General features: G+C 48.8%; 1 protein-coding gene across 2 annotated transcripts in view; it reads right to left on the bottom strand.

Moving 5' to 3' along the window:
• The window catches only part of TCEANC (transcription elongation factor A N-terminal and central domain containing), a 33,763-nt gene extending 20,458 nt beyond the window's left edge, over window positions 1–13,305 (bottom strand). For both annotated transcript variants that reach the window (XM_069204713.1, XM_069204712.1), the window contains exon 1: window positions 13,187–13,305. The gene's annotated coding sequence lies outside the window, so the exon portion shown is untranslated. The remainder of the gene's footprint in view (window positions 1–13,186) is intronic.
• Between the last annotated feature and the right edge of the window lie 6,039 nt (window positions 13,306–19,344).

Raw genomic sequence — 19,344 nt, 5'->3', positions numbered from 1 at the left:
TGAATGCCTTCCTTAGGTAGAATGCCCACATGTCCATTATTTACACAAACTGCCTGCAAATTGAGCCTAATGTCCATTGTCTGTTACTGATCTGACAGGCAGAATTTCTTTATAATGCAGGTTTGCCCATTGTGTTAACTGATTCTATGCCAGATAACACCCTTATATAATGTCTTCTTATATAATTGTAATGATGCTTCTTGATAGCGAATCATGTTACTCACTACATCCCCTAATCACCATCACCGACGAAGGCCACAGTATGTATGCTGGCCTTGGACTGGCTGATATGTCCGCCAGCAAATCCTAGTGCACTCTACACAGCATGCTCTCTGCCCAACGACCCTATATGTGTAACAAGTTGTTTACTGCTGGCTTCCTAGCCTGACTTTGGTCAATTGATGACCTCTTTTTCTGGAATGCGTTGTACTGGTTTTTAATATTTGTTCTTCCAGAAAGCCAATTACCCTATGCAGTGAAAACTGAATCTAGGCCCCAAGCAAGGCCTACCCTGGCCAGACGAATGGGGAATCGGTATGCACGACCCAGCTCCTGCCCTCTCTCCACAAGCACCACCACCAATGCACTGCCAGAGTTTGCCAATGTGGAACATTCGGAACTCTGTGCCAAAGGCAGTAGTCTGAATTGTGAGGCGAGAGCGTACGTCACCTATTTTGCATGGCACCGACTCGCTGCCAGTTGAGAGGAGGATTCATTTTAAGGCACCAGGGCACCTGCATGCTTGCGAACAGACTGGACATCTAAAATCTATTCTGAGAAGGCAAAACTCCCCATCCATGCCTGGATGTCAAACAATTACGAAAGCATTATAAATGATGCTGATAACGACTATCATTATGCTCGTGACCTCTCCAGTGTGCGTAGACAGTAAATTCTCCATTGATATTGGTAAAGCTGATTATTAAAGTTAAAGATGACTGCCCTTAGGCAGCCTTCGGGAAGTTTTTCAACTAAAACATACTCATAAGATTCATTCATGATATGCTTTAGCGTTCTGCAAAAGTGAAATCTGAACAAAAACTGGGGTCATCTGGAAGGTATAGTACCAAGAAAAGAGCAACTGTGCTTTCGAGTGGGCACTACTTGAAGTACTATCATTCATTGTAAAGGGGTAATATCGTCTGACGCCTGTCCCTTATGTTAGCTGTCAAATTTTGCAAGCGTGCATACGTTTGCTAGGTTTTTAAAAACTTTAAAAAAGTCCAGTTCAGTGAGAATGTTTGCTAAGTATTGCTATGTATTATACAAGCAAAGGAACATACACCTATTCAGAATTTTACTTGTATCAGCTATTTAATTACTGACGTACTCTAATGTGTCCACAAAATTGACCTTTTGCCCTGAATTTAGACCCTTTGTCCTGAATATATACAGTTACTGTTCAGATTGTACCTCACTGCCAGGTAGTCACCCTACTATGACTTAATTTTCACAGACTGCCCATAATTTCACCCTAATGTCCATTATAAATGTTTTAATGAATGGCATTTGTCCGTAATTTTGGCCTTTGAGCCAAAGGACAAAATAAATGAGAATTCCCCAGCTGTAGTGGAAGGGAGGGAGTCTCTTTTTCTGTTTTCGCGAGGGAGGGGCAGACACATAAACAACAAGCTTTCTTAGGAGGGTGCCTGCTTCCTAGAAAGAAATGCAAATGTCTGCATTTGGTTAAATCTGAAATCCTAAGAGGTCAACTGGAGCCAGGGCATAGCTTGTTCAGAAAGAGTGGAGAGAGTGGGGGCTTTTCCGATTTTCCAACAATCACGCTGGCACATAATGTGAAAATACACCATGACAAGCAGAGCACATGAGTGAAAAAGGAGACAAATGTGGTTTGGTAGGTATACTAATTGAGAGAATTGTAAAATAACCAACATTTTTTTAAGACTTTCAAAGCACAGAGTGCGAAAGTTTGTGTGCGTTTTTGTCTGTGTGTATGCAACATTTCCTTATGAAATCAGAAAGACACCACACCATACCTGACTAAAAGCACCTGTACCCAACCAACAATTGTCCAGAAAATATATTTATTGGGGGGTGTAACACCCTAAACACCCCCACCGGAGCTACGCCCCTGTCTGGAGCCAGGACTGGCCTTAATTAATGGAATCACTTGAAGCTTTCTGTGACCAAAATATCTTCAAGAAGTACTATAAGGGTGCTAGAAGCTGAGCTGTGGAGTGCATGCTTATAATGGACAGTTATTTAAAAAAAGGGTTGCAAAAGGTGTAATCTGTATATTAATGAAATATATACTTTAGCTCTTTCTATCTTCCCCTAAATTTATATGCACATTTTGTGTCAGACTATATTATGCTCTGTGTAGTGCACATTTAAAATGGTGAGATACACATTTAGAGTGCTTTCAAGGACCTCGAAGCTCCACAAATATGTCACTTTTTCCTGCTGCACAAATGATTCAATTCTATGAGCCTCTGGTCGCATTCATAGGCATCTGTAGTGATCGCATTAACCAATAGAGGTTTCATAACATAAAATAGTGCATTTGCCATTGAATAATTTAACTTTCATTTACTTTTCATTCAAGGTGCGTTTTATTTTATATGTAGTTTCTTGATTTTGAAAGATCTACAAAATAGTTACAGAATATTTTGTTGTTTTTAACAGCAGCTTTGATTCTGCCTCTGCATTCACTGACCCCGTCCCCATTGCAGTATTCATACTTTTTTAATGCAGTTCGACTGCTGCTTTGACTAGTTATGTTGGGCCAGATTTAATATTTTTTTCACGCGACGCAGCAAAACAACTTGCAGCGCTGCATGAAGGGAGAGGGCAGGAATATGCCTTATCAAAATATGGTACATTGCTGTCCCTTACCTGCACAAGTACACAATCTGCAGCCAAGCGCTCATGCAGGTACCCTTGCACCATGGAGCAAGGGTGCCTGTTACAAGCAGTATTGTTTTTGTGTAGGATGGGACATGTTCCTGCAATGAAACAATCCTTAGACGCATTTTACTCTTTCTGAGTGTGACGCAGGATGAGCGCACGCAGAAGGAGGAAACAACAAGGAGAAAAAAAAGATATTTCTCCTTGTTGTGCCTCCTTTGGCAAGGCATACAATTCTAATGCATTCCTAAATCTACCAGTGTTGGTAAATCTGGGAATCCTTAGAATACATTGGTGGATGTGAGGGAACATCCAAGCTCCACTCATGTAACACCTTACCGGCGTAATGTAAAGCAAGGAAACAATGTGTGCTGCCTTGCGTTATCACGGAGTTACCAAGCCATGCAAGATGTCACTGCGTGGCATGGTCAATCTCATTCTACATTTTGCGCCGCCTTGAGTGGCACAAGGGAATCGCAAAACCTTGCTAAATCTGCCTGTAATGCCTAAAGAAGCCAGTGTTATTAGGATATGGTATCCTGCCTTCCCTTACTTTCATTATGTACCTTTTTTAGAGTTGAGCCTGCAAGCTCATGTGCTAGCGCATGCGTCTTGCTTGCGAGACTCTTTTGGAGTACTTAATTTGAGCCAGTGGTTACCGGTTGGGGGCACCAGCACTTATTTTTGGGGACCGTCAGTTATTTGCCCACATCAAATATTCATGAAGTAAAACAGTGAAAACACACACATCGAAAAGACTGAGATAGAGAAAGACCACAAAACCAATGTAAAGGAAGAAAGCAGGAACCCGCAAGAGGGAGCAAAAGTGTTAGGAACTGTCTGTACTGGATTGTCATCCTGAGATCTCTGTGTTGGACACCTGGGATTCCTTGTTTGGCACCTGTGGTGTCCTTGGGACATTTTTCTGCATTTCTACAGTAGATTTAAGACTACCATACCTGGTATTGGCCTCACTGATGTTTAAGTGCACTGGCCTCTGGCTTCTGAGCAGAGCATCGGGCATCATCACTTTTTTAAATCACAAATTAAGCACTGCTCTGTTGTGTACAGTAAAGGGCTTGGAGACCGCCTATTGCTTGCCATTTGTTGGCTTGCGAGGCTCTTTTCTTTATAGCCTCGTAATTCGTCACTGCAGGTCAGTCTTCATTTCCATTCCTCTGTGTGGAGCAGGCACAAAGCAGTGATTGATTCAACTTAATCAGTGCCCTTCTGCTGCTCCCGACGTAATTAACATACTATTGGGGGCTTTTTTAAGTTCTAGTACCCTGCAAACAGAAGGCCTGGCTGGCAAAAGTGTGCCCAGAAGGACAAACAAAACTGCAAAGTTGTTTTTTCTTATATAGCTAACTTTGTTTTATTTTACCAAGTCGTATTTTCTCACTTTGCACTAATTTTTTCTTTTGTTTTTGCTTCTGGGCGCTGATTTCACCAGCTGACAATTAACTTGTTCTAAATATTGCAAAGCAACATTTTTTCTTTATTATGTGTAATTTCTGAAATTATGTTTTAACACATAATCGTGCAGTATACCCCAATCCACCCCACTCCAATCTGCCCCAGTACAACCGACCTCAGTCCACCCCACCTCACACCAATCTACTCCACTCCAATCCAAACCACTCACCCCAACCCACCCCAATCTAATCTGCCCCACTTCAGTTTGCCCCTCTCTAATCCAAAACATTCTGCACCACTCCAAAACAATCTGCCCCACTTCAATCCAAAACAATCTACCCCACTGCAATCCAAAACAATCTGCCTGCTCCAATCCAAAATAATCTGTCCCACTAAAATCCAAAACAATCAGCCCCACTGCAATCCAAAACAAGCTGCCCCACTGCAATCTAAAACAATCTGCCCCACTCAATCTGCCTCACTCCAATCTGCCCTACTTTAATCCAAAACAATCTGCCCAACTCCAAAACAATCTGACCTACTCAAATCTGTCCCACTCCAATCCAAAATAATCTGCCCTATTCCAATCCAAAACAATCTGCCCCACTCCAATCTGTCCCACTCCTAGACAATACATCCCACTCCAATCCAATCCCTCTTACCACAATCCAAACCACCCCATCCCAATTCACCACACTCTATTCCACCCCACTCCCATCCAATCTACCCCACCCCAGCCGTCACTCCAATCCAACCCATCCACCTCAATCCAATCAAATCCACCCCAATTCAAACCACCTCACCCCATTTCAACCCCCCCAGTCCCATCCAATCCACCCTACCCCAGCCTTATCAGTCCAATCTACACCACCCACCCAATCCAATTTACTTCACTCAATCAAATCCACAATTTAATCCACCTCACTGCATTCCAATCCACCCCACACCAATCCACCCTACTGCACTCAATCCACCCCACTCTACTCCAATCCAATCTACCACACTACCTCAATCAACTCCAACCTACTCCACCCTATTCGACCCCACTCCATGACAATCTCTGCCACTGAACCACTTAACTCTACTCCCCTTTACTCAACTGTATGACACTCTCCTCCCGGAGAAGGAAGCCTGGGTTCAAATCCTGGATTCCCTGCATGACTAAATTGTGTGATCTAAGTCAAATCAATTGACTTTGCGTCGAATTTACTTGATAGCGATATCTGAGAGCACTTTCAAGAAATTCAGTTTAAAATGGACTGTGTACAAAAACGCACATGTATGTTTTATTAGCCTGTAATGTTCCACCATCCAGAACGATAATATTGGCCATGATGTAAGGTACATCATATAGTTGGTTCACTGTGCTCACTCATAGTGTTATCAAGAGGGAGGGTTAAAGGATGTTTTAAACTTCATGTTTACAAACTTTCACTTCATATAAATGTATATATTGTGATCTAATGTACTAAATTGAAAGACTACTGTATGTTTTTTTAAGATTTTATTGTTGTATGGCAAAAGAGGTTGCAAAAAGGATAGGAGCCAGGTAAGTAGCAACAGATCCCATCGTACATATACAGAAGAACAGTGCGGGCTACATACATTCATGAAGAGTTAGTACACAATTTTTAAATTTTTCTCACTTACAGACTGATCCATAGTAAACTGTCCCTCCACCACCCTCCCCGTCCATTTGACACTGCCTTACCTATCTGCTTATGGAAGCAGAGCAATGAACCCTGTGGAGCTTAGACGAAAGTGTTCTAGCGGGGAAATCATGACAGTGTGATAGGTGGCCTTAGACCACTGCCTTGTGTAGTTGCCTAGATGTGGCAAAAACAACTAGCACATAGAAAGTGAGAGTATATGTTGTGGTGGTTTACAGGGAGAAAGTTATCGTCCTTCGTGCAGTCTTTAAAGCCCTCCCCCAAAATATTCCACTTCTGTGCAATAAAATACTTTCTCACACCTGCTCATTTCTCTCTGTGTAACAGGGTGCTCTCACATCAAATCAAGCGAGTGAGACCTTGGTCCAACTTACCATAGTCGGAGGACGTGAATCCTTCCAGTACAGTGCGATATTGAGTTTTGCTAGAAGAGCCAAGTCAAAGAATTTGGTGGAGGGTTTCTTGAACTTAGGGTGGAGAATACACCCAATTTGACCATTTCTGGAGAATTCGTTAGTACACTGCCCATCATGGTTGACAGCAACTCAAGAACACTCTGACAGTATGAAAGAAGGTGGGGCAAGACAAGAGCATATGAAGTAAACTGACATCTAACTGCATTTAGTAAGGACAAATGCAGCTGTGGCTCCCTGGTATGTTCTGGTAATTCCGGCAGTTGTAAGGTAGGCTCAGTTGAGAATATTAAACGGCATATATTTAAAACAGAAGCAGCGGATACTTTCTGGGGATATTCCAATACTTTAGTCCAGATAGCATCATGCAGAGATTTGGCCAGGTCACTCTCCCAGTTAGTAATGTTTTCCAAATTGTATGCCATAAGTTTTAAAATGTTTGTAGAAACAAAATCAAAATGTTGTTACTGCTTTCTCTCCAAGAAATAGTGGGCAAATTTGGATAGGGCAGATGCCATTGACACCTACTCAAGGGCATTCATTTATTATTGAACAAGGACATAATGTGCCACTTGAATGTAGCATTCCTAGAGACAATCACATCATAAAGATCACATTGAATAAATAGTGCTATGTAGAAAATATTAAATAAATGTACTGATAAAGTTGTCTTGTGTGAGTTATGTTGTGGGCTTAGCCCTCTGACCCGGGGAAGAACTCCGACCAGGAGGGTCATGTTCCCCTTTCTGTGTCTGAAGAGTGGTATGCCCCTGACGTAAGGGGTGAGTGAATAAAATGACCGGCGGCCTGGTGCCAAAAGGTCCCATTTAGTGACACAGGTGTGCTGGTGTCATCCTCATAATTTGCTCTGGGTTTTCCCATGCTAGGGAACCCAACCAACTGGTGACAAGGGTGGAAGCCAGCCCATGCTTATCGGGCGTGTGAGGAGGCTTCCTCGGCATCCCACTCTGACAGTCCCTGTCCCGCTGGCTGTACCTGCCTTCAGACGAAGAGTGTCGCCTCTATGTCTGTGGAGCTCTGCTCGACGCTCTGCTCCCGCTACCGCTGGTGACCCCTCCTTGCCAACGGGGGCGTGGAGTGCCGCTTGCTGACACGGGTGCCGCCTTGCCACACGCGGGGGCTTCTCTACCCTCATCAGTCCTGTGCCGCGGTGGCCCTGCACCCCGCTGCTCTCCATGCTCTCAGCCCGACTGCAAGCAGCGTGACGTGGGGGCTCTGCCCATCGCTTCCAGGCACTGAGGTGTAAAAATGAAGGTGCACACCTCTTAAAACGACAGCAGGCTGAAATAACACTATGAAGTGCCCTGTGTTGGTTGGTGTTTCTGGTATACAAGGTACATCTAATCCTATTATTGATACACAGTCAGGGACCCAGTACCACCACACACATAAGAGGACTCAGCATAAACACTCACAAGACAAGCGGAATCAGGACTGAGGGGATGTGTGCCTATCATCCACGGACCCCAGGCCCTGATACCAACGACAACTCAAGGTAGGAATCCTGCACACATTCAGAACTACCATAGGACTACTTATTGTGCAATTCTACCCTGTCAATCATTAGATAAATGCATGCGAACAGCTTGCAGTCTGCCACCTGCCTGAAATCACTACCGTCAACACAGCACAAGTCAACATCAGACATTTGTCACGGCCACACCATGGCATCTATACCCACCCTGTAGCCATTTATGGTTGATGAACCACCATCAGCACAAGCAGCAAGATGCAAGGAGTGGGTTTACAGGATGGAAACTTACTTCGCTGCAGTAGCACTAGACAATGACAGATGTCGTCCAATGCTATTACAGCGGGAGGGGTGGGGGCGCCATGATCCACAAAATCAGCAAATCAGTGGCTGAGGAAGGCCCGCCATTCACCTATCAGTCCTTGAAGTGGGCCCTCATTGCATACATCGAACCCCTCACAAATCCAGACTAAGAGAAGTTTCTCCTTCGTCAAGCCCGGCAACTCCCTGAGAAATCACACCTTCTACGCGAGGCTCAGAGATCTAGCCAGCACCTGTACGTTGCATGATGCTGCAGATGAAGTGCGAGCCCAGTTCATCCAAGGGTGCCACTCAGCAAAGTTGAGGAAATGCATTCTGCAGGTTCCTGGCATGTCAATGGCAGACATGCTCACCATAGGCTGATCAAAAGAGTTGTCCAGGGTCCACATGGCGCATATGGAAGTGGTGCTGCAAAGGCATGTAACGACAGAGCCAGTGAATGCTGTAAGTGCAGCACCTTCAGAGAAAAAGAAAACCGGACCTAAACCACCTCCAAGAGCTTGGACTTGCTATACGCGTAGAGGAGCCTACATCAAGGCACCTGCCCAGCTCATGGTAAACGATGCACTAGTTGCAATAGGCTCAATCACTTTGCCAAAGTTTGTCATTTCACGTCGGCACAAAGACCAACCAAGGCAAAAACTGTCAATACTGTCAAAGCCTCTTTCCACATGGAGGATGAAATGGACATGGATGATGATAACGACGACATGGAAGAGGCTGTCCATGTCATTCATGCAATGCAACCTGGGGGGCATCCCCGCAAACGGATCTTGAGATGCAACATCCTAGTTGCGAGTATGCCGCTGTCGGTCCTCATTGACACTGGGGCATCTATTAATATACTGGCGCAGTCTGTCCTGAAAACACTAACCATACGCCCGACGCTTCGCATCACAGCCACCCAAGTCTACGCATTTGGGTCATTGACACCACTTACTCCAGCTGGAGTCTTCATAACGGACATCATGCATGAGACCAGAACTGGCCCGACCAAACTCTATGTGACCAAGGCAGGCTCAGGCATGCTGTTGAACTGCTTCACAGTGGAGAAACTCAATCTAGTATTGTTTGCACCTGGGAGGAGTTGATGAACAGGTAAATGAATACTCACAGCTATTTGAAAGCTCAAGGGAAGGCTTGTAAACCTACACATTGATGATTCCATCCAACCCGTGGCTTTAAAACACCGGCGGATCGCATTCCACTTGCGCCACAAGGTTGAGGAAGAACTATGGAAGCTGGAGTCGGCTGACATTATTGAGCAAGTGGCTGACCGACACCCTGGGTCTCACCCATTGTCATCACTCAGAAACCAAAACAGCCTGGTGAGGTGAGAATTTGTATAGACTTGTGTATACCCAAAATGGCTATCCCTGGAGAATGCCATTTAACCCTGACAGTAGATGACATCATGGCAGAGGTGAGGTCACGGTGGTTCTCAAAGATGGATCTTCGGACGGGATACCACCAACTAATGCTAGCACCAGAATCAAGAACCATAACCACCTTCTCAACACGTCGGGCTCGGGAGCGTAGGTACCAGCACCTCAACTTTGGTGTATCCAGCGCTGCAGAGGTTTTCCAGGACAGCATAAGGGGAGTGCTGGCTGGGCTGGACGGAGTCATCATTGTGAGCGATGACATCCTGGTGCATGCCCCCACTATTGAGGAACACCTGGAAAGACTAAGGACCATTTTCAAGCATTTGCATGTCAATGGGCTGACACTCCAGCAGGAAAAATTTGCTTTTCTACAGCAGAACATTGCATTTTTTGGATACCACTTTTCAGGAAAAGGGGTCATGCCCGACCTGGAAAAGGTAAGAGACATCCAATCCGCACCTGCTCCTACGTCTGTCACAGGGGTGCGCAGTTTCCTAGGGATGGTCACGTATTGTGGGAGGTTCATTCAAAACCTGACCTCCCTCACCGCACCTCTCAGAGAACTGACGAAGGCCAGTGTAAACTAGGAATGGGGCCTGCACAAGAGGCCGCTTTTCAAGCTACCAAAAAAGCCCTGTCAGACTACACTCTAGTGTATTTTGACCCCTCCAAGGAGTCGGAGCTGTGGGTGGATGCCAGCCCATTGGGACTCGGAGCAGTCCTGTCACAAAAGGGGGAAAACTGGGAGTGGGGCCAAGTGGCCAAAGTCAGTCAGGCATAGACCGACACAATTAGCAGTATTCGCACATCAAAAAGAAGGCCTCAGCGGTGCACTGGGGTTGTCATCACTTCCACCTCTATCTGTATGGTCAGCCCTTCACAGTGCATACTGATCATAAGCCCCTGATTCTGCTGTTTAATGGGTTCTCCTCCAAACCCCCTTCCCGGATCGAAAAGTGGATCTTCCAACTGCATGAGTGTCATCATGTCCAGCAGGAGCTAGTGGTATCTCCGGATAGGTGACCTTTGCGAGGTCCAAGACTAGTCATTCATGGGTCCCTACAACCAAGGGTCGTAGAACTGGCTCACGCTGCCCATCAAAGAATCGTAAAGACCAAAGCAATCCTACATTGCAAGGTGTGGTTCCCTGGGCTGGACCAACATGTGGAACAGGTTGTGCAACACTGTCCCATTTGCCAGACTGTTGGCCTGGCTGATCCTCCCACACTCCCCAACACAGAGCCTATCCCCTCAGGCCTGTGGCAGCAGGCCAGTGCGGACTTGGGAATCCTGCCTAATGGGTGGCATGTTAGTTGTCATTGATGATTTCACTAAGTATCCAGAGGTAAATCCACCACCACTGAACAAACCATCCCCCTGAGTAGAAAAGATCCTGGCCACCCCTGGGCTTATCCAGGAACTTCGGATGGACAATGGTCTGCCTTTCTCCAGCCAAGACTTCACTGCGTATCTGACCTCTCATAGCATATGCCAACATAAAATCACACCTCGCTGGCCTCCGGCGAATGGCGAGGAAGAGCGTTTCATGAGAACCATCAACAAAGTTCTGAGAACTGCTGTGGCTCAAGGACAGAACATTGAGTGCTCTCTATATGCCTTGCTGCGGAATACCGACTCACTCCTCACACTCCACCAAGGTGGCCCCTAGCTCCCTGTGCATGCATCGGATGGTCGTGGACACAATTCCACACTATGAGAGTTCTTCTGTGCTGCAGTGGCAGGTGGACAACGCATTAAGTCGGCGCTGTGTCAACAATGACGGGATGTCCAGGAGAAGACACGCCCGCCCCCGAGACTTCCGTGTGGGTGATTTGGTGCTGGTGAAAAATCGACAACCCGGAGGAAAGTTTAAACTGCCTTTTGAGCCAATGCTGTGGACTGTCATCAAGGTCTGAGGAACTCTGGTCACAGCGTGAAGGGAAACTGAATCTGTGATAAGAAACGTATCCTTTTTCACACAATATTGCATTCCAGCCACAGAGCCCAAGGCCCTTGAAGATACTGTGCCTGATCTGAGGGATGAGGCTGAAAGTCCGGTGGCGTCTTGTGCTCCTGCTGGGCCACCTGGGGACTCCCCCGGAGACACCCTGCTGGGAGCAGAGCCCAGTCAAGGAACTGGGGTGCTGCCAGTGCCTAGGGATGGGAGGAAAGAGGATTCCTCCAGAACAGCAGCCCTGTCTACTCCCAAGGAACTTGGCCTGCAAAGGAATGGTTCAGTGAAATACCACCTGCCTCATCACCATAAGTCTTCCACGATGATGCAAGATTTTGTGCTGACCTAGAACGCCACAATGTGCATTCTTTGAGGGCATGTGTCTTTTAGTCCAGAGAAACATACCCTCCTGCGTTTTGTTTTAGTTGGGTGTAGTGACCCACCAGGTTATGTTGTGTTTCAATTTATTTTCTGGGTAAGAGGAATGTTATGTTGTGGGCTGAGTGAAGCAACAAGAGGAAGAACTCCGACCAGGAGGTTCATGTTCCACTTTCTGCGTTTGAAGAGTGGTATGCCACTGACTTAAGGGACGAGTTAATAAAATGACCTGCGGCCTGGCGCCAAAGGTCCCAATTAGAAACACGGGTGTGTTGGTGTCATCCTTATAATTTGCTCTAGGTTTTCCCACACTAGGGAACCCAACAGTGTGGTCTCTCCTTGGATGTGTTGGTACAATTGACGTTTGCCGTGAATTTTTTACCGTCCTGTTCAGAATTTGCCTCCATACCAGGTGGCCACCCTTCCCTGACACTCTGCTCCTCTGTTCCCCATATCTGGTCAGTGAGGCCGAGAGTATGCCCGGCAAAGAGAGCAAAACTGTCGGTCCTTCCTGTTCACATCAGCACTGTGCGTGTGGCCAAGAGCAGTGTTTTAAATGGGCGGGTACTGTCAGGTACTGAGAACCTGCACTTCCTTCATTTGAAAGGGTATCTGCACTTTTCATCACTGCTGCAATACATTACAATAAACGAGTACCAGCACTTCTCAGGAGCATACTATTACTCTAAAGTGTGAGTACCTGCACCTCTATATTTCTATTTAAAGCACTGGGCAAGAGGAAAGAGAAAGCGGCTCCTGTTCCGGCAGCAGAGTGCAGAGCCGGCAGGAAGCCGTCGAAGCCACGCAGGCTTGGGCTCCTGTCCAGTGCCTTTGTCCCTGAATTTGTCCCTTAAGCATGAATGCCAATAGACCCGATGTAGGCGGGAGACTCCCTACAATGTGCTATATAATGGATTGCATTTAATGGAAACAAGCATGTTTTCACTGTTCAGAAAAAATACAACCCACTACGTAGAAATGTGGACGGAAGTCCAGCATGTACAATTTCATTAAAATCACCTTCTCCTGTGCCAGGCGTTCGCCCACTCTTTTTTTACAAGCTAAATTCGGATTCTTCCATTATTGCTATTTGCACTTTAAACACAGAACTACCTGCCCATATATGCAAAAAAGAGGAACAGAGATCCCAGTCAGTGTGCCACTTTACTGCTAAGCTCCTTCTGTTCACTGTCACTCACGATACGTACAAGTATCACCCAAAAGCATAAAGATAACACGGAAATCACGTCACACACATAGGCAGACTTAAATACTGCTCGCTAACTCACCTGGGTGACGATAGATCGACTACATTTCGCTACGGCAGTCCTCTCTTTACTTCCTTTAAGCTGTGCAGTGTGACATCGGGCATATGCGGATGGGAGGTGGAGTCTTGCCGACTCTTTAAACCATTTGGTGCTGTCTGCAAAGACAACATAGACTATATTTCCCACAATACAACGCTTGATTGAACGCCTTATTTCCGGGAGCACAGCCAATCGGAAATGAAGAAGTCAGCGATAACGTTGCTGTAATTTGTAAAAACGTAATCTACTATGTCCTTATTTCGGCGAATTCACAATCCTGTGGCAACCATTTTTGTTTTCTGAATCATCATTTGTGGATCTGTCAAACAGTGCTGCACGCGTTTGATTCCGACCTCGTGCTCATGGTGGCCTGTACAAACAAGCTTTGGCAAAGCCAAGAGGTCTCGCTTTAGCATAGCTACTAAGGGTGTGATATTTTCTTAATTTCAGTGTAATTATGAGTGACATTTCTACGACTATGAGTGGCACTTTCTCTCGATCCCTGACCTGCTATATCTTTTCAAAGCTGCACTGTCAAGTCATGTTACGTACTACTACCCTGGATCTAGGGCTGGGGTTTCGTCTGTGGTGCACATCAGTATAAATGGTTCTTTATCACACAACAGATTCATGTGATGTCACCCCCTTACTTACGGTTCCTCATTTCCCAGTGCACTGAAATAAGCGGGGGCAGCATATTTTATGTGCAGATCAGGTCAGCGAAATTGTATTATCTTCTCCCCTTCTGCATGTTTCACATGAGTGTTCATACTTTTTAAGGGAAACATTCACTTGGGATCGCAAGGAGCTATGTTGCCAACGAGCAGTGTAGGGTGACCAGATTTTGAGCAGCAAAATCCGTGACAGGTCAAACATAAAAGAAGGACTAACGACTTTACACTCACTTTTATATCTGGTGATAACGCATCTCGCCGTAAGTAATTTACTTACTCTGGGATTCGTTTTAGGCCAATGAACCTTTTGACCCTGATTGGAGACACCTTAAGACGAGATAACTAATCAGCATATCAATCAATAGGTCAATAGCCTCATCAATATTCACAACAGCAAATTAATCAAATTATTTCAATAAGGATCAAAACTTCACCATGACCTTTCAGCCATGAATAACCACACAAAATTTAGTAATAGGTATGATATTTATTCCCTATTAGTTACACTCTTCCAGCAAGTTTATTAGTCTCAAGACCAGAAAACACATCAACAATGTCACAATATGGCAACTTGAGTAAGATTTAAGCAAAGCAAAGATGATAAACATTAGAACAAAACACAGCGTCAACATGGATCTATTTAGCAGAGTATCATTAGCGCATCTATTCAACACAGAAAAGATTCAGTCATTTTGTCTACTTACAGACAATATTAGTGAACTCCTTTACTAAACTCGAATTAGCATCAGCATGTTGGGCTTCATGCAAACAATTTAGTAACACAAATTTGGAAAACATCTAACTATGGTCTCTGTCAAAAGCGGTTGGTACCTAGAAAGGAAAGGCAAGCAGACAATTACAATTTCATTATCATATAGTTACCCTCTGTAATGGGTCAGCATACAGAGTCAGTCTTTGTCCTCAGGACAGTAGTCGATCCGCCATCAGCCAGGACAGAACGGCAAAGTCTCCGCTAACAGGGCAGAAAGTTCTTCCCTCTTAAGGAGATGAAGTAAATGTTGGGTAAAGAAGATTGTTCAAAGTAAGAAAAATTCTCTCAAAGTAAGGATAAGGTAATGGCTTCAAGGAACGGCAAAGGATGGCAAAAGAGTGGACGATTCCTCCTTGCGGCATGTCAATATATTAAATCCGTCAAACAAACCCTTAATTTCCAATTGGGCAAAATCTGGCGCACCACTATCTCTGTCCAATAGTTGAGTGGTCACCTCACTAGAATTTTCACCTATGACAGTTCTCATACAGTTCATTGGCTCCTGTGATTTACGTCTTCATCGGGTGAGATGGCAGGTAAGAAAAGTTACACGCACGGCTTTGGTTAGTAGCTCCATTGTCTTTACCAGTTCAGGCTACCTTGCACCTGTTGCGAATTACACTGTTGCATTCAGCAAGAATGTCTCCTTGAGCAAGTCGGGTCTCATGAGAAAGAATTTACTACGGTTACACACATCTCTAGCTTCTGGAAAAGTACAGCTTCGCGTCCTTCAGTAAGGCTGCAAATTGCACGTTCGAAAAACACATTTAGGCCCTCATTCTGACCCTGGCGGTCGGTGATAATGCGGCGGCCAAGCCGCCAACAGGCCGGCGGTCCAAAATATGCTATTCTGACCCTGGCGGGAACCGGCAACACAGCCCGCCGCATTAACACTCCGACCGCCACGGCGGGACAGACAAACAGCGCGGCGGTCCCCGCCAACAGCCAGGCGGCAGACAATGTACCGCCCACCCTATTACGACCCACCAATCCGCCACCTTTTCCGGGGCGGGAGCACCGCTGATAAAAACACGGCGGAAACAGACTACGAACGGGAAAACGCTCACCTCTACGCACTCCACGCGAGATTCCGGCAGTATGGAACCCGAGTTGCAGGTCATCCCCGCACTCCTATACCTGCTCCTGTACCAGGAGCACGCCCGGCGGCGCGGAAGACATCGGTGAGTACTGCACCTACGACACAGGGGAGGGAAAAGATTACCGGCACACACCCACCCACCCATACCCACTACAACACACACATCAATGCATTCCCACAGATCACTGTCACAACCCACAAACCCCCCCCTCCGAAATGATGCAAAGACCAAAAGAAGAGATCATAAACGGGCAGATATATTGAAATATGGACACCAGTAATCCCAATAAATAAATAAACTATGTACAAAATATATACAGCTACTAAATGTAGTCCAACCACTGTCCGTGGACCACAGGGGTCCTGTGCAAAGGGGCAAGGCCCAGTCCCACGACAAGAACTCCACGGAGAGAACACTGCAGGGGCATCAGAAAGAAAATAGGACAGGCACCTCAGGGGGAAGGGAAGGGGGGCACCTCAGCCACTTGAGTACACGACGCCAGATCCACGAGGGGACTCCATGACCACTGGCCCATCCTGGGGAGAGCAAAGCCACAGTCCAAACAGTCCATACAGTGGGTGGCCTGCCCACTGGGCCATCCTGGGGAGTGCAAAGCCACAGTCCATACAGTCCATACAGTGGGTGGCCTGCCCACTGGGCCATCCTGGGGAGTGCAAAGCCACAGTCCATACAGTCCATACAGTGGGTGGCCTGCCCACTGGGCCATCCTGGGGAGTGCAAAGCCACAGTCCATACAGTCCATACAGTGGGTGGCCTGCCCACTGGGCCATCCTGGGGAGTGCAAAGCCACAGTCCATACAGTCCATAACAGACCCCACTGCCACTGGAGGAGGCATGTTGGCCAGAGGACATCCTGCAGCCCTGCCCGAGACAGATCCTGCCCTGCCACGTCTGCCAAAGGGCCAGCGCTTCTTGCCTTGAAGGGCCCAGTTCTGCGCTTCTTGCCTTGAAGGGCCCAGTTCAGCGGGTCTTGCCTTGAAGGGCCCAGTTCAGCGGTGCTTGAGACGGCGGGGCCCAGCGGAGCGGTGCTTGAGACGGCGGGGCCCAGTTCAGCGGTTCTTGAGACGGCGGGGCCCAGTTCAGCGGTTCTTGAGACGGCGGGGCCCAGTTCATCGGTGCTGGAGACGGCGGTGCCCAGCGGAGCGGTGCTTGAGACGGCGGGGCCCAGTTCAGCGGTGCTTGAGACGGCGGGGCCCAGTTCAGCGGTTCTTGAGACGGCAGGGCCCAGCGGAGCGGTGCTTGAGACGGCGGGGCCCAGTTCAGCGGTTCTTGAGACGGCGGGGCCCAGTTCAGCGGTTCTTGAGACAGCGGGGCCCAGTTCAGCGGTGCTTGAGACGGCGGGGCCCAGTTCAGCGGTGCTGGAGACGGCGGGGCCCAGCGGAGCGGTGCTTGAGACGGCGGGGCCCAGTTCAGCGGTGCTGGAGACGGCGGGGCCCAGTTCAGCGGTTCTTGAGACGGCGGGGCCCAGTTCAGCGGTGCTTGAGACGGCGGGGCCCAGTTCAGCGGTTCTTGAGACGGCGGGGCCCAGCGGAGCGGTGCTTGAGACGGCGGGGCCCAGTTCAGCGGTTCTTGAGACGGCGGGGCCCAGTTCAGCGGTTCTTGAGACGGCGGGGCCCAGTTCAGCGGTGCTTGAGACGGCGGGGCCCAGTTCAGCGGTTCTTGAGACGGCGGGGCCCAGTTCAGCGGTGCTTGAGACAGCGGGGCCCAGTTCAGCGGTTCTTGAGACGGCGGGGCCCAGTTCAGCGGTTCTTGAGACGGCGGGGCCCAGTTCAGCGGTTCTTGAGACGGCGGGGCCCAGTTCAGTGGTGCTTGAGACGGCGGGGCCCAGTTCAGCAGTGCTTGAGACGGCGGGGCCCAGTTCAGCAGTTCTTGAGACGGCGGGGCCCAGCGGAGCGGTTCTTGAGACGGCGGGGCCCAGTTCAGCGGTTCTTGAGACGGCGGGGCCCAGCGGAGCGGTTCTTGAGATGGCGGGGCCCAGTTCAGCGGTGCTTGAGACGGCGGGGCCCAGTTCAGCGGTTCTTGAGACGGCGGCCGGTCTATGCCCAACTGCTCATTGCCTGGTGGTGCCCTCCTGGGCAGCGGGGATGGTGCTCCTTCAATGCCCACCTGGGCTGTGGGTGGTGGGGCCCTCCTGGCCAGCTGGGCTGGGTCCTCCCTGGGCAGCGGCTATGGGGGTGGTGGGCTCCTCCTGGGCAGCAGGCCTGCAGCCTGACCTCTCCGACTTGCTGCCCTTGCCCTCCTTAGTCGGGAGTCTGTGGCCCTTTCCTCCCTTTGGAGCTGTGGCTGGTGACTGTGTCTGGGTGGTGTCCGGGGGGGATGTAGAAGCCGGGCTCCTGCGGCGCCCCTTCCGCCTTCTGCTCCTCTTCCCAGGGGGTGGGCTGGCTGTCCCCTTGCTGCTGGGCGAAGATCCAGACATGCGGGCTGGTGGGCTCCAATACCCCTGCACCCTTGTCAAGGGGGCTGCAGAGCTGGTGGTGGCTGAGGTGCTCTTCTTACCCCGACGAGAAGGAGGGGGGGGCTCAGGGTCAGGAAAGAAGTTAGCAGTGGCGAGGAAGAGTTTCTTGGGACAATGGAGAGTGGTAGGTACAGTGGGAATGGGAGTGGAGGGAGAGGATGTGGTTGTAGGTGAGTCACGTTTGCTGTCTTTGGGTGCAGGTGCAGGAGGGATAGGCTGTCGTGAGGTGGATGGCTGTTGGGTGGGTGGGTGGCTGCGTTTGTGTGGTGTGGAAGAGGGGGTGACAGACACAGTGGGAGAGGACACAGGGGATGTGTAAATGGCAGTGGGGGTGGTGACTGCACGTGTGCGGACTGGAGTGGAGGGTGTGCTGGTGATGGAAACACTGGCTGATGGTGAGGTGAATGGAGGTGTGAGTGTAGACGTCACAGGGAGGGAGGAGGGAGACGAGGAGGTGGGGGTCACAGAGGTGGTAGTGACTGTTGGCATGTCTGCATCGGAATGTTGCGTGTGTGAATGTCTGCGTGATCTGTGGTGCTTATGTTTGGATGAGCTTCTCTTGGGTGTTGAGGTGTGTGCAGGCTGGTCTGATGGTGTGGGTGGGACAGGCAGAGGAACAGGAGACTGGGAGGAGGGAGTTAGTAGAGGGAGGCAGGAGACAGGGACAATGGCTGCCGTCAGTGCTGAGGCCAGAGCCTGGAACGATCGCTGATGGGCAGCCTGACCCGAATGAATGCCCTCCAGGTACGCATTGCTGCGATGAACCTCCCTCTCCACCCCCTGGATGGCATTCAAAAGGGTAGTCTGCCCAACAATGAGCGTTCGGAGGAGGTCAATGACCTCCTCACTGAGGGCAGCGGGGGTAACAGGGGCAGGGCCTGAGGTGCCTGGGGCGAAGGAGATGCCCGGCTTCCTGGCAGAGCGGGCACGGGGCGAACGCTGAGGGGCTGCTGGGAGGGCGGAGATGGTGCGCTGGGTGGCGGCTGTACCTGTAATGGCGGGGGGCACGGATGGTGCCACCCCCGCAAGGGAGCTCCCTTCCGAGGACGTGTCCGTGTCGCTGCAGGGTCCAGTCGTCCCCGTTGTGGAGCTCCCCTCGCCCTCCGTCTCACTGGTCC

Source organism: Pleurodeles waltl, chromosome 8, assembly GCF_031143425.1.
Source record: "Pleurodeles waltl isolate 20211129_DDA chromosome 8, aPleWal1.hap1.20221129, whole genome shotgun sequence".
In the NCBI taxonomy this organism is placed as follows: domain Eukaryota; kingdom Metazoa; phylum Chordata; class Amphibia; order Caudata; family Salamandridae; genus Pleurodeles; species Pleurodeles waltl.
Note: the sequence above shows the minus strand (reverse complement) of the source record. Positions and strands in the feature narration are given on the sequence as shown.